The sequence below is a fragment of the Dendrobates tinctorius genome, unplaced genomic scaffold (genome assembly GCF_039654945.1).
Source record: "Dendrobates tinctorius isolate UK_male_01 unplaced genomic scaffold, ASM3965494v1 ptg000230l, whole genome shotgun sequence".
NCBI lineage: Eukaryota > Metazoa > Chordata > Amphibia > Anura > Dendrobatidae > Dendrobates > Dendrobates tinctorius.
In genome coordinates this window covers 3771925-3786662 of record NW_027361897.1, presented here as the reverse complement: position 1 = coordinate 3786662, position 14738 = coordinate 3771925, and the positions used below count along the sequence as shown (strand labels likewise).

The 14738-nt window shown below is 41.8% G+C and overlaps 1 protein-coding gene across 3 annotated transcripts in view; it reads left to right on the top strand.

Moving 5' to 3' along the window:
* PDZD7 (PDZ domain containing 7) overlaps window positions 1-14738 on the top strand; it is a 114213-nt gene that overhangs the window by 21145 nt on the left and 78330 nt on the right. The window contains exon 2 of one of the 3 annotated variants that reach the window (XM_073555789.1): window positions 32-124. The gene's annotated coding sequence lies outside the window, so the exon portion shown is untranslated. Of the gene's footprint in view, window positions 1-31; window positions 125-10112; window positions 10364-14738 lie in introns of those variants that run through there. The other 2 variants (XM_073555790.1, XM_073555788.1) reach the window with 2 other exon arrangements.

Here is a 14738-nt window from a genome sequence, read left to right as displayed (position 1 = left end):
TTATAGATACAAATTCTTTATATCTTTATAGCAGCCAAGGCTACATTTCACTGATACAGAGCTCCACACTGCCTCCACAGAGATGGACCATAACCTTCTAAACTCCCTCTAGTGGTGACTGCAGGTATTTTATCTATGATCAGAAAAGACTGTGAGTCCTCAGTGGTTGATAGCAAATAGCAAGTGTTCCAGACTGCTTAGGTCTCCTCACCAAACCTGGCTAAAAAGACCTAAAAAGCTTGCATAAAACCTTAAAAGCTTGCTATTTGTCATCATCTTCTTAGATAACTGAACTCTTTGGGCCCCGTCACACATAGCGACTCACCAGCGATCCCGACAAAGATATGAACGTGTCAGGATCGCTGGTGTGTCGCTACATGATCACTGGTGAGCTGCCGGGAGGCGCTTAGAAACACGCTGTTTACCTTGGTTACCAGCGCGCTGATCGCTGGTCTCCCGCCTGTCACACGCAGCGATGCGTGCTGGTCAGCGGGAGACCAACGATCAAAAAAAATGTCCAGGGCTTTCCACAACGATCAGCGATACCGGCAGGGGGGCCGGTCGCTGATAGATGTCACACACAGCGATCTCGCTGGTGAGATCGCTGTTGCGTCACAAAACTTGTGGTGAGATCGCTGTGTGTGACGGGGGCTTTAGTTTTTATCTTTTCTATCTAATGGATAACACTCTCCAAAGATATATTTACTTACGTCTAAGGCCTCTTTCACACTTCAGTTTTTTGCATCAGTTCAAATCCGCCAAAAAGTCAGACAAGCGGATCCGTTCTCAACTGATGTGAACGGATGGCACAGGATCCGTTTTCAGACGGATCCTGAAAATGAGGAAATTTAAAGGAAAGAGAGAGAGAGAGAGAATTTTTTTTTTTTCTCTGGCACCCAGAAAGAATTTTGGGTTAAATGAGTGTCTGGAGGATCCGCCAGAGAAAAAAACATTGCAAGCTCCGTTTTGAAATCTTTGAGGATGGTGACGGACAGCAACTTTTGATGGATCCGCAAAAAAAACGGATGCAACGGACGGCAATCCGTCACAATCCGCCAATAATGGAAGTCAATGGGGAAAAAAAACGGATCCTCAAAAGAAAATTGAGGATCCGTTTTTTTCAAAACCTGGCGGATTGTGACTGATTGTAAAAAACTGAAGTGTGAAAGAGGCCTAAGCAGGGGATTTGGACTTGAATGTGGCAAAGTTGCAATATTAGAATTTCACTGACAGAGGTATATTTATCCCTGAATTATTAGGACTCACTGAAAGGGATAATAAAACTTAACTTTTAATCTTAAGATCAAAAAATAACCTGTTTTATTATCCCTTTCAGCGAGTCCCAAAGTTGCAATATTAGGCCTTATACAGGAGTTTGTTTTTCATGTACTTGTTATATCCATGATAGAACATGTACTCATTATATACTATGAAGCTGTTCACACGTCTGTGTTTTGCAGACATTACGTCTTCAAAAAAAGAATCATAGCGACGTCCATTTTTGATGAGTCACGGATCAAAATCACCCATACAAGTCTATTGGTCTGTAAAAATCGCAGACAGCACATGGATGTCATTCGTGTCCTGACTGTATACTGTCCTTTTTTACCGCTGTAATGAGTAGGATAAGCTTTGCATTTTATTCTTTATTTTTTTCATACGAGAAAATCACTGATAAAACTCTGATGGTAAAAATGAACACACCGACCAAACAATGATGAAAATTGGTCCTTTTTTTCATATGTGTGAAATAAAATTGGATGCCTGAATGAAGGGAATCTCTCACCATGCAAATGTAGTGCAATCTGCAGGCACCGTGTTATAGAGCAGGAGGCGATGAGCAGATTGATATATAGTTTTGTGATAAACGATTCAGTTATTATAACTTGTGTTTTCATCATTTAATCCTCTGCTCTTTCTGGGATTTTCTGTTCAGTGGCTGGTCCTATCCGTGACTGAGAGCATTCTATGTATATGTGTGCATACAGAGATAACTGTACATACAGTTGTGGCCAAAAGTATTGACACCCCTGCAATTCTGTCAGATAATACTCAGTTTCTTCCTGAAAATGATTGCAAACACAAATTCTTTGGTATTATTATCTTCATTTAATTTGTCTTAAATGAAAAAACACAAAAGAGAATGAAGCAAAAAGCAAAACATTGATCATTTAACACAAAACTCTAAAAATGGGCCAGACAAAAGTATTAGCACCCTTAGCTTAATACTTGGTTGCACAACCTTTAGCCAAAATAACTGCGACCAACCACTTCCGGTAACCATCAATGAGTTTCTTACAATGCTCTGCTGGAATTTTAGACCATTCTTCTTTGGCAAACTGCTCCAGGTCCCTCATATTTGAAAGATGCCTTCTCCAAACTGCCATTTTTAGATCTCTCCACAGGTGTTCTATGGGATTCAGGTCTGGACTCCTTGCTGGCCACCTTAGAAGTCTCCAGTGCTTTCTTTCAAACCATTTCCTAGTGCTTTTTGAAGTGTGTTTTGGGTCATTGCCCTGCTGGAAGACCCATGACCTCTGACAGAGACCCAGCTTTCTCACACTGGGCCCTACATTATGCTGCAAAATTTGTTGGTAGTCTTCTGACTTCATAATGCCATGCACACGGTCAAGCAGTCCAGCACCAGAGGCAGCAAAGCAACCCCAAAACATCAGGGAACCTCCGCCATGTTTGATTGTAGGGACCGTGTTCTTTTCTTTGAATGCCTCTTTTTTTCTCCTGTAACTCTATGTTGATGCCTTTGCCCAAAAAGCTCTACTTTTGTCTCATCTGACCAGAGAACATTCTTCCAAAATGTTTTAGGCTTTTTCAGGTAAGTTTTGGCAAACTCCAGCCTGGCTTTTTTATGTCTCAGGGTAAGAAGTGGGGTCTTCCTGGGTCTCCTACCATACAGTCCCTTTTCAGTCAGACGCCGACAGATAGTACGGGTTGACACTGTTGCACCCTCGGACTGCAGGGCAGCTTGAACTTGTTTGGATGTTAGTCGAGGTTCTTTATCCAACATCCGCACACTCTTGCGTTGAAATCTCTTGTCAATTTTTCTTTTCCGTCCACATCTAGGGAGGTTAGCCACAGTGCCATGGGCTTTAAACTTCTTGATGACACTGCGCACGGTAGACACAGGAACATTCAGGTCTTTGGAGATGGACTTGTAGCCTTGAGATTGCTCATGCTTCCTCACAATTTGGTTTCTCAAGTCCTCAGACAGGTCTTTGGTCTTCTTTCTTTTCTCCATGCTCAATGTGGTACACACAAGGACACAGGACAGAGGTTGAGTCAACTTTAATCCATGTCAACTGGCTGCAAGTGTGATTTAGTTATTGCCAACACCTGTTAGGTGCCACAGGTAAGTTACAGGTGCTGTTAATTACACAAATTAAAGAAGCGTCACATGATTTTTCGAACAGTGCCAATACTTTTGTTCCACCCTCTTTTTTATGTTTGGTGTGGAATTATATCCAATTTGGCTTTAGGACAATTCTTTTTGTGTTTTTTCATTTAAGACAAATTAAATGAAGATAATAATACCAAAGAATTTGTGTTTGCAATCATTTTTCAGGAAGAAACTGAGTATTATCTGACAGAATTGCAGGGGTGTCAATACTTTTGGCGACAACTGTATCTACATAATGTGTATATATGTGTGATGCAGGGGTGGCATTTATGCACATGTTATCGAAGTACATGTATCAAAGTACTTCTGGCAGTTATAACATGGATGAATGTGACACGCATCTCTATTCTCTTCATACAGGTAACCAGCTTTTCCAATCTCTGCTCTGAATCCACTCCTGTGTCTCCATTCAATGTCAGCAAGCAGTTAATCCTGAATGCTATCTATGTGTTTTCAACTCTGCAAGCTTATATCTGGTAACCAGCTTTTCCAATCTCTGCTCTGAATCCACTCCTGTGTCTCCATTCAATGTCAGCAAGCAGTTAATCCTGAATGCTATCTATGTGTTTTCAACTCTGCAAGCTTATATCTGGTAACCAGCTTTTCCAATCTCTGCTCTGAATCCACTCCTGTGTCTCCATTCAATGTCAGCAAGCAGTTAATCCTGAATGCTATCTATGTGTTTTCAACTCTGCAAGCTTATATCTGGTAACCAGCTTTTCCAATCTCTGCTCTGAATCCACTCCTGTGTCTCCATTCAATGTCAGCAAGCAGTTAATCCTGAATGCTATCTATGTGTTTTCAACTCTGCAAGCTTATATCTGGTATATAGTTATTTCAACTTACTCTGCTTGTCCCCTTATGTTGTGAGGTCAAGAAACTTTTCAAAGTGCTTTATGATCCATGTAGTGCTGGACATGTGTTTATTTGACCACAACATTTTATTGGGTCCTGGTGTCTCAATTTAGTGTGATTGATTAACGAGAAGAGAGAGCCAAAAAAAAACAAAAAAAACTTAGCCTTAACCTCCTATATATTCAGACATAGCTAGGGGGAGCATTTATGCAGGGGTGGCATTTATGCACATGTTATCGAAGTACATGTATCAAAGTACTTCTGGCAGTTATAACATGGATGAATGTGACACGCATCTCTATTCTCTTCATACAGGTAACCAGCTTTTCCAATCTCTGCTCTGAATCCACTCCTGTGTCTCCATTCAATGTCAGCAAGCAGTTAATCCTGAATGCTATCTATGTGTTTTCAACTCTGCAAGCTTATATCTGGTAACCAGCTTTTCCAATCTCTGCTCTGAATCCACTCCTGTGTCTCCATTCAATGTCAGCAAGCAGTTAATCCTGAATGCTATCTATGTGTTTTCAACTCTGCAAGCTTATATCTGGTAACCAGCTTTTCCAATCTCTGCTCTGAATCCACTCCTGTGTCTCCATTCAATGTCAGCAAGCAGTTAATCCTGAATGCTATCTATGTGTTTTCAACTCTGCAAGCTTATATCTGGTATATAGTTATTTCAACTTACTCTGCTTGTCCCCTTATGTTGTGAGGTCAAGAAACTTTTCAAAGTGCTTTATGATCCATGTAGTGCTGGACATGTGTTTATTTGACCACAACATTTTATTGGGTCCTGGTGTCTCAATTTAGTGTGATTGATTAACGAGAAGAGAGAGCCAAAAAAAAAAAAAAAAAACTTAGCCTTAACCTCCTATATATTCAGACATAGCTAGGGGGAGCATTTATGCAGGGGTGGCATTTATGCACATGTTATCGAAGTACATATATCAAAGTACTTCTGGCAGTTATAACATGGATGAATGTGACACGCATCTCTATTCTCTTCATACAGGTAACCAGCTTTTCCAATCTCTGCTCTGAATCCACTCCTGTGTCTCCATTCAATGTCAGCAAGCAGTTAATCCTGAATGCTATCTATGTGTTTTCAACTCTGCAAGCTTATATCTGGTAACCAGCTTTTCCAATCTCTGCTCTGAATCCACTCCTGTGTCTCCATTCAATGTCAGCAAGCAGTTAATCCTGAATGCTATCTATGTGTTTTCAACTCTGCAAGCTTATATCTGGTAACCAGCTTTTCCAATCTCTGCTCTGAATCCACTCCTGTGTCTCCATTCAATGTCAGCAAGCAGTTAATCCTGAATGCTATCTATGTGTTTTCAACTCTGCAAGCTTATATCTGGTATATAGTTATTTCAACTTACTCTGCTTGTCCCCTTATGTTGTGAGGTCAAGAAACTTTTCAAAGTGCTTTATGATCCATGTAGTGCTGGACATGTGTTTATTTGACCACAACATTTTATTGGGTCCTGGTGTCTCAATTTAGTGTGATTGATTAACGAGAAGAGAGAGCCAAAAAAAAAAAAAAAAAACTTAGCCTTAACCTCCTATATATTCAGACATAGCTAGGGGGAGCATTTATGCAGGGGTGGCATTTATGCACATGTTATCGAAGTACATGTATCAAAGTACTTCTGGCAGTTATAACATGGATGAATGTGACACGCATCTCTATTCTCTTCATACAGGTAACCAGCTTTTCCAATCTCTGCTCTGAATCCACTCCTGTGTCTCCATTCAATGTCAGCAAGCAGTTAATCCTGAATGCTATCTATGTGTTTTCAACTCTGCAAGCTTATATCTGGTAACCAGCTTTTCCAATCTCTGCTCTGAATCCACTCCTGTGTCTCCATTCAATGTCAGCAAGCAGTTAATCCTGAATGCTATCTATGTGTTTTCAACTCTGCAAGCTTATATCTGGTAACCAGCTTTTCCAATCTCTGCTCTGAATCCACTCCTGTGTCTCCATTCAATGTCAGCAAGCAGTTAATCCTGAATGCTATCTATGTGTTTTCAACTCTGCAAGCTTATATCTGGTATATAGTTATTTCAACTTACTCTGCTTGTCCCCTTATGTTGTGAGGTCAAGAAACTTTTCAAAGTGCTTTATGATCCATGTAGTGCTGGACATGTGTTTATTTGACCACAACATTTTATTGGGTCCTGGTGTCTCAATTTAGTGTGATTGATTAACGAGAAGAGAGAGCCAAAAAAAAAAAAAAAAAACTTAGCCTTAACCTCCTATATATTCAGACATAGCTAGGGGGAGCATTTATGCAGGGGTGGCATTTATGCACATGTTATCGAAGTACATGTATCAAAGTACTTCTGGCAGTTATAACATGGATGAATGTGACACGCATCTCTATTCTCTTCATACAGGTAACCAGCTTTTCCAATCTCTGCTCTGAATCCACTCCTGTGTCTCCATTCAATGTCAGCAAGCAGTTAATCCTGAATGCTATCTATGTGTTTTCAACTCTGCAAGCTTATATCTGGTAACCAGCTTTTCCAATCTCTGCTCTGAATCCACTCCTGTGTCTCCATTCAATGTCAGCAAGCAGTTAATCCTGAATGCTATCTATGTGTTTTCAACTCTGCAAGCTTATATCTGGTAACCAGCTTTTCCAATCTCTGCTCTGAATCCACTCCTGTGTCTCCATTCAATGTCAGCAAGCAGTTAATCCTGAATGCTATCTATGTGTTTTCAACTCTGCAAGCTTATATCTGGTATATAGTTATTTCAACTTACTCTGCTTGTCCCCTTATGTTGTGAGGTCAAGAAACTTTTCAAAGTGCTTTATGATCCATGTAGTGCTGGACATGTGTTTATTTGACCACAACATTTTATTGGGTCCTGGTGTCTCAATTTAGTGTGATTGATTAACGAGAAGAGAGAGCCAAAAAAAAAAAAAAAAAACTTAGCCTTAACCTCCTATATATTCAGACATAGCTAGGGGGAGCATTTATGCAGGGGTGGCATTTATGCACATGTTATCGAAGTACATGTATCAAAGTACTTCTGGCAGTTATAACATGGATGAATGTGACACGCATCTCTATTCTCTTCATACAGGTAACCAGCTTTTCCAATCTCTGCTCTGAATCCACTCCTGTGTCTCCATTCAATGTCAGCAAGCAGTTAATCCTGAATGCTATCTATGTGTTTTCAACTCTGCAAGCTTATATCTGGTAACCAGCTTTTCCAATCTCTGCTCTGAATCCACTCCTGTGTCTCCATTCAATGTCAGCAAGCAGTTAATCCTGAATGCTATCTATGTGTTTTCAACTCTGCAAGCTTATATCTGGACCAGCTTTTCCAATCTCTGCTCTGAATCCACTCCTGTGTCTCCATTCAATGTCAGCAAGCAGTTAATCCTGAATGCTATCTATGTGTTTTCAACTCTGCAAGCTTATATCTGGTATATAGTTATTTCAACTTACTCTGCTTGTCCCCTTATGTTGTGAGGTCAAGAAACTTTTCAAAGTGCTTTATGATCCATGTAGTGCTGGACATGTGTTTATTTGACCACAACATTTTATTGGGTCCTGGTGTCTCAATTTAGTGTGATTGATTAACGAGAAGAGAGAGCCAAAAAAAAACAAAAAAAAACTTAGCCTTAACCTCCTATATATTCAGACATAGCTAGGGGGAGCATTTATGCAGGGGTGGCATTTATGCACATGTTATCGAAGTACATGTATCAAAGTACTTCTGGCAGTTATAACATGGATGAATGTGACACGCATCTCTATTCTCTTCATACAGGTAACCAGCTTTTCCAATCTCTGCTCTGAATCCACTCCTGTGTCTCCATTCAATGTCAGCAAGCAGTTAATCCTGAATGCTATCTATGTGTTTTCAACTCTGCAAGCTTATATCTGGTAACCAGCTTTTCCAATCTCTGCTCTGAATCCACTCCTGTGTCTCCATTCAATGTCAGCAAGCAGTTAATCCTGAATGCTATCTATGTGTTTTCAACTCTGCAAGCTTATATCTGGTAACCAGCTTTTCCAATCTCTGCTCTGAATCCACTCCTGTGTCTCCATTCAATGTCAGCAAGCAGTTAATCCTGAATGCTATCTATGTGTTTTCAACTCTGCAAGCTTATATCTGGTATATAGTTATTTCAACTTACTCTGCTTGTCCCCTTATGTTGTGAGGTCAAGAAACTTTTCAAAGTGCTTTATGATCCATGTAGTGCTGGACATGTGTTTATTTGACCACAACATTTTATTGGGTCCTGGTGTCTCAATTTAGTGTGATTGATTAACGAGAAGAGAGAGCCAAAAAAAAAAAAAAAAAACTTAGCCTTAACCTCCTATATATTCAGACATAGCTAGGGGGAGCATTTATGCAGGGGTGGCATTTATGCACATGTTATCGAAGTACATGTATCAAAGTACTTCTGGCAGTTATAACATGGATGAATGTGACACGCATCTCTATTCTCTTCATACAGGTAACCAGCTTTTCCAATCTCTGCTCTGAATCCACTCCTGTGTCTCCATTCAATGTCAGCAAGCAGTTAATCCTGAATGCTATCTATGTGTTTTCAACTCTGCAAGCTTATATCTGGTAACCAGCTTTTCCAATCTCTGCTCTGAATCCACTCCTGTGTCTCCATTCAATGTCAGCAAGCAGTTAATCCTGAATGCTATCTATGTGTTTTCAACTCTGCAAGCTTATATCTGGTAACCAGCTTTTCCAATCTCTGCTCTGAATCCACTCCTGTGTCTCCATTCAATGTCAGCAAGCAGTTAATCCTGAATGCTATCTATGTGTTTTCAACTCTGCAAGCTTATATCTGGTAACCAGCTTTTCCAATCTCTGCTCTGAATCCACTCCTGTGTCTCCATTCAATGTCAGCAAGCAGTTAATCCTGAATGCTATCTATGTGTTTTCAACTCTGCAAGCTTATATCTGGTAACCAGCTTTTCCAATCTCTGCTCTGAATCCACTCCTGTGTCTCCATTCAATGTCAGCAAGCAGTTAATCCTGAATGCTATCTATGTGTTTTCAACTCTGCAAGCTTATATCTGGTATATAGTTATTTCAACTTACTCTGCTTGTCCCCTTATGTTGTGAGGTCAAGAAACTTTTCAAAGTGCTTTATGATCCATGTAGTGCTGGACATGTGTTTATTTGACCACAACATTTTATTGGGTCCTGGTGTCTCAATTTAGTGTGATTGATTAACGAGAAGAGAGAGCCAAAAAAAAAAACTTAGCCTTAACCTCCTATATATTCAGACATAGCTAGGGGGAGCATTTATGCAGGGGTGGCATTTATGCACATGTTATCGAAGTACATGTATCAAAGTACTTCTGGCAGTTATAACATGGATGAATGTGACACGCATCTCTATTCTCTTCATACAGGTAACCAGCTTTTCCAATCTCTGCTCTGAATCCACTCCTGTGTCTCCATTCAATGTCAGCAAGCAGTTAATCCTGAATGCTATCTATGTGTTTTCAACTCTGCAAGCTTATATCTGGTAACCAGCTTTTCCAATCTCTGCTCTGAATCCACTCCTGTGTCTCCATTCAATGTCAGCAAGCAGTTAATCCTGAATGCTATCTATGTGTTTTCAACTCTGCAAGCTTATATCTGGTAACCAGCTTTTCCAATCTCTGCTCTGAATCCACTCCTGTGTCTCCATTCAATGTCAGCAAGCAGTTAATCCTGAATGCTATCTATGTGTTTTCAACTCTGCAAGCTTATATCTGGTAACCAGCTTTTCCAATCTCTGCTCTGAATCCACTCCTGTGTCTCCATTCAATGTCAGCAAGCAGTTAATCCTGAATGCTATCTATGTGTTTTCAACTCTGCAAGCTTATATCTGGTAACCAGCTTTTCCAATCTCTGCTCTGAATCCACTCCTGTGTCTCCATTCAATGTCAGCAAGCAGTTAATCCTGAATGCTATCTATGTGTTTTCAACTCTGCAAGCTTATATCTGGTAACCAGCTTTTCCAATCTCTGCTCTGAATCCACTCCTGTGTCTCCATTCAATGTCAGCAAGCAGTTAATCCTGAATGCTATCTATGTGTTTTCAACTCTGCAAGCTTATATCTGGTATATAGTTATTTCAACTTACTCTGCTTGTCCCCTTATGTTGTGAGGTCAAGAAACTTTTCAAAGTGCTTTATGATCCATGTAGTGCTGGACATGTGTTTATTTGACCACAACATTTTATTGGGTCCTGGTGTCTCAATTTAGTGTGATTGATTAACGAGAAGAGAGAGCCAAAAAAAAAACAAAAAAAACTTAGCCTTAACCTCCTATATATTCAGACATAGCTAGGGGGAGCATTTATGCAGGGGTGGCATTTATGCACATGTTATCGAAGTACATGTATCAAAGTACTTCTGGCAGTTATAACATGGCAGTTAAACAGGGCAGGAGACAGGTAAGACATTTATATACATCTACTCCCTGTACATTTGGAGTACAACAAATATATACCATATGCATTTGTGTAATTTTTATCCTGGCCGCTGCATTCACACACATCCACCGCCCTGGCATTAACTCTCCACACTCCATCCATATTGGCCCCTCGCTCCTTTCCTCTCCTATGTATAGCACTCATGCTCTTTTCACATTGTTAAATTGCACAGATCCAGCCAGTCCCACCATTCAACACCAGAGACGCTCTCACAAATCACTTAACCATCTGCTCACTCTTTCTATCCTCCTTCTCCTAGTTGCAGGAGACATTGCTCCCAACCCTGGTCCCCCATGTTATAGAAAGTCAAACCCCCCCACTGCTACACTCAGAAACCCCTCTAATCTTATTAATATTCCCTGCATGCCATCTGTCTCTCTTAATTGTGCACTTTGGAATTCTCGCTCAGTGTGTAACAAACTCTCCTTCATTCATGACTTCTTCCTTTCTAATTCTCTTAACCTTCTGGCTCTTACTGAAACCTGGATCCAGCAGTCAGATACTACCGCTGCTGCTGCTCTTTCATACGGGGGGCTACACTTCTCTCATACCCCAAGATCAGACAATAGAGCTGGTGGAGGCGTTGGTCTGCTCCTATCACCAAAATGTACCTTTCAGGTTATCCCTCAACTACCCTCACTTGTCTTCCCTTCTTTTGAGGTCCATGCCGTCAGACTCTACACCCCCTTCTCCATGCGAGTGGCGGTGGTATATCGTCCTCCCGGCCCCTCCCATCAGTTTCTGGATCATTTTGCCACTTGGCTTCCACATTTTCTCTCCTGTGACATCCCTACCCTCATCATGGGAGATTTCAACATCCCCATTGCTCTTCCCCTCTCCCCATCTGCTACTCACCTTTTATCTCTAACCTCCTCATTTGGCCTTTCGCAGCTTACTAATTCTCCAACGCATGAAGACGGAAACTCCCTCGACTTGGTCTTCTCTCGGCTTTGTGCAGTGGATGATTTTGCAAACTCCCCTCTCCCGCTCTCTGACCACAATCTTCTTTCATTCTCTATAAAGAACTGCCAGGCTGCTCAGGTCACCCCCACTGTCCAGACTTATAGAAACACACAGGCCATTAACACCCAGAAACTTCTGAAGAACTTGCAGTCTTCATTGGCCCCTATCTCCTCCCTCTCATGTCCTGATTCTGCTTTGAAGCATTACAATGAAACACTTCAAAGTGCCCTGGATGAATTTGCACCCCCTATAAATAGAACACCACAACGCAGACGGCGACAACCCTGGCACACGGTGCAAACACGTTTCCTGCAGCGGTGCTCCAGGTGCGCCGAACGTCTGTGGAGAAAATCCAATCTACACGAAGATTTCATCCATTTTAAGTTTATGCTTAGAACATACAACACTGCCCTTCACCTCTCCAAACAAACCTATTTCAACACCCTCATCATCTCACTGTCCAATAACCCGAAACGTCTCTTTGACACTTTTCATTCTCTACTCAATCCAAGAGTACAGGCCCCAACCACTGAGCTCCGAGCTGACGATCTGGCCAATTACTTCAAAGAAAAAATTGACCAGATCCGACAGGAAATTATCTCCAAATCCCCTCATACCATGCACTGTCCTCCCTCCCCCACTGCATCTAACTCACTCTCTGATTTTGAACTAGTCACAGAAGAAGAAGTAAGCAGGCTCCTTGCATCTTCTCGCCCAACTACTTGCACCAGTGACCCATTTCCGTCACATCTCCTCCAGTGCCTTTCCCCTGCTGTCACCCCTCACCTAACTAAAATATTTAACCTCTCTCTCTCTTCTGGTATTTTTCCCTCCTCATTTAAGCATGCCATCATACATCCACTACTTAAAAAACCATCCCTCGACCAAAATTGTGCCGCTAACTATAGACCTGTCTCTAATCTTCCCTTCATCTCTAAACTCCTGGAACGCCTGGTCCACTCCCGTCTTATCCGCTATCTCTCAGAAAACTCTGTTCTCGACCCTCTCCAATCCGGTTTCCGCTCTTTACACTCCACTGAAACTGCCCTCACTAAAGTCTCTAATGATCTGCTAACAGCTAAATCAAATGGTCATTACTCCATGCTAATTCTCTTGGATCTCTCTGCAGCATTCGACACTGTGGATCATCAGCTCCTCCTCACTATGCTCCGTTCCATTGGCCTCAAGGACACCGTTCTCTCCTGGTTCTCCTCCTATCTCTCCGACCGCTCCTTTACTGTTTCTTTTGCCGGTTCCTCCTCCTCTCACCTTCCTCTTACTGTTGGGGTTCCTCAAGGATCGGTTCTAGGCCCCCTCCTCTTCTCCTTGTACACTGCCCCTATTGGTCAAACAATCAGTAGATTTGGTTTCCAGTACCATCTCTATGCTGATGACACCCAATTATACGCTTCTTCTCCTGACATCACGCCAGCCTTTCTAGAAAACACTGGCGATTGTCTAAACGCTGTGTCTAATATCATGTCCTCACTATATCTGAAACTGAACCTATCAAAGACTGAACTCCTTGTATTTCCTCCCGCTACTAATGTACCTACACCCGACATTGCCATTTCCGTCTGTGGTTCCACTATTACTCCCCAGCAACATGCCCGCTGTCTTGGGGTCATACTTGATTCCGAGCTTTCCTTTGCCCCCCACATTCGATCACTGGCTCGCTCTTGTCATCTGCACCTCAAAAACATTTCTAGAATTCGACCTTTTCTTACTTTTGACTCTGCAAAAACTCTTACTGTTTCTCTTATTCATTCTCGTCTCGACTATTGTAACTCTCTTCTAATCGGTCTCCCTCTTACAAAACTCTCCCCTCTCCAATCTGTCTTGAATGCTGCAGCCAGGATCATATTCCTCACCAATCGTTACACCGATGCCTCTACCTTGTGCCAGTCATTACACTGGCTACCCATCCACTCCAGAATTCAGTATAAACTTATTACCCTCACCCACAAAGCCCTCCATGGCTCAGCACCACCCTACATCTCCTCCCTTGTTTCAGTATACCACCCTACCCGCGCCCTCCGTTCTGCTGATGACCTGAGGTTAGTATCCTCAATAGTCAGAACCTCCCACTCCCGTCTCCAAGACTTTACACGTGCCGCGCCAATTCTTTGGAATGCACTTCCCAGGTCAATACGATTAGTCCCCAGTCCCCACAATTTTAAGCGTGTCCTGAAAACGCATTTATTCAGACTGGCCTATCGCCTCAACACATTAACCTAACCTATCCCTGTGTGGCAGAGCCAAAAATTTTACCATAACCAGGTTCCCAGCATCATGTTCCCACATGCTTTATGCATCCATTAGCCCTCTGTGTCTGTACTGTTACACACTTAACATTATGGCTGGTCCATACAATCAGGGCAACTGTTACCACCCACCTTTCGTGTCTACCTCTTTCCTCATAGACTGTAAGCTTGCGAGCAGGGCCCTCACTCCTCTTGGTATTTGTTATAATCTACTGTATGTGATTATTGTTATGCTGTAATGTCTATTGTCTGTACAAATCCCCTCTGAAATGTAAAGTGCTGCGGAATATGTCGGCGCTATAAAAATAAAATTTATTATTATTATTATGTGCTGTAAAGCTACATGAGTATAATACACATGTTGCACACAAACACTATCAATAGGCCTATTATCTCCCTATTCTACCCTAAAATTAGTGATCTTGACCCCTCTCTTTCTTTACACCAGCGGGGAAGTTTTAATTAATAGGAAATACAGTATGTTGTCTTATTTTCTGTTATCTAAACCTGGAGTGTGTTTTATAGTAAGGTGTTGTCATGATCCAGACCGGGTTTGGAATCATGTCTTCCCCTTTTTACGGGGTGGTCATGCCATTGGTTAATTTTCTCAACCTCAGTCAGGTCTCAGGTTTGCTATTTATCTCAGCTGCGTCCTGCCGACCATGTCAGTTATACTTTCTGCCTATGGCGTGTGTAGCTGACCCCGTTTGCCCTGATTGGCCTGCTGCTGCTTACTGAACCCCTGTCTGTTTATCCCCTCTTCCCTTCCCGATTT